The sequence below is a fragment of the Myotis brandtii genome, unplaced genomic scaffold (assembly GCF_000412655.1).
Source record: "Myotis brandtii unplaced genomic scaffold, ASM41265v1 scaffold345, whole genome shotgun sequence".
Classification (NCBI taxonomy): Eukaryota; Metazoa; Chordata; class Mammalia; order Chiroptera; family Vespertilionidae; genus Myotis; species Myotis brandtii.
In genome coordinates this window covers 2,571,769-2,573,072 of record NW_005363283.1, presented here as the reverse complement: position 1 = coordinate 2,573,072, position 1,304 = coordinate 2,571,769, and the positions used below count along the sequence as shown (strand labels likewise).

Here is a 1,304-nt window from a genome sequence, read left to right as displayed (position 1 = left end):
TACAAAGAGTATTACATATGTCTCCTTTTTTTTTCCCCGCCCTTGACAATCCCCCGGCCCCTCCTACCCCCCAGTGTCTTATGTCCATTGGTTATGCTTATATGCATGCATACAAGTCCTTCGGTTGATCTCTTGATTCCCACTACTTAGAAAATCACAGATGACGAGAAAGCAGAAACACTTTTAGAGGCACAATCACTAGGAACACTGAGATATGAAAACTGACAGCACAGGGAGCCAAAGAAAATGACACAGAAAATTCAGAACTTAAAGAGCATAAGAGTCTATGGCCTTTTAATATAGAGCCATGAATTCCTATCCATCTTAATAGCTCCTAAGGGCACACTTACAGCATAGCATAATATTGTAGCATAGTACAATAACTAGTGCTCATAGTAATGTCTAAGTTATCAAGAAAGGTTGGGTGGGTTAAGAGATCAACTGAAGGACTTGTTTGCATGCATATAAGCATAACCAATGGACACAAGACACTGGGGGGTAGGGGAGGCTGGGGGAATGTCAAGGGGGAAAAAAGGAGACATTTGTAATACTCTTTGTAATACTTTAAACAATAAAACAAAATTTAAAAAATAAAGCATGTTTAGTATCCTATATAATAAAAGAGAAACATGCAAATGAACCATTCTTCCACTATGCTCAAGCCACACCCATCAGGCAATCAGGAGAAAGTATGCAAATTAACCCAACTAAGATGGCAGCGGCCACGGAGCTGGAGCGAGCAGGAGGCTTGGGTTTCCCCCAGCGATGGAGGAAGCCATGCTTTTCACCTGCCCTGGCTGGTCCTGGGCTCCGCTCAAGGCTACAAAGTTTCAATTATAGAAGATAAATAAATCCCAGAAAAAAATAAAAGGAGAGGCTGGGAGCTTGGGTCGCCGGGGTGTGTGGCCAGCCTGAAAACGGCCATCAGCCCCTCACCCAGGCTGGCCAGGCACCCCAGTAGGGACCATAAACCCCAGAAAAAGAAAAAAAGAAAAAAAAAGGAGAGGCTTGGAGCTTGGGTCGCCGGGGTGTGTGGCCAGCCTGAAAACGGCCATCAGCCCCTCACCCAGGCTGGCCAGGCACCCCAGTAGGGACCTCCACCCTGAAGGGGCTGTGGCCAGTCTGAAAACATCCCTCAGTCCCTCACCCAGGCAGGCCACACACCCATGGGGTGAGGGTCCCAATTAGGGGGCATGACCAGCCTGAAAACAGCCCTCAGCCCCTCACCTAGGCTGGCCAGGCACCCCAGCAGGACCCCCACCCTGATCTGGGACACCCTTCAGGGAAAACCAGCTGGACCCCAC

General features: G+C 48.3%; 1 protein-coding gene across 4 annotated transcripts in view; it reads right to left on the bottom strand.

Moving 5' to 3' along the window:
- AFF2 (AF4/FMR2 family, member 2) overlaps nucleotides 1-1,304 on the bottom strand; it is a 598,244-nt gene that overhangs the window by 161,969 nt on the left and 434,971 nt on the right. The gene's annotated exons all lie outside the window — the stretch shown is intronic.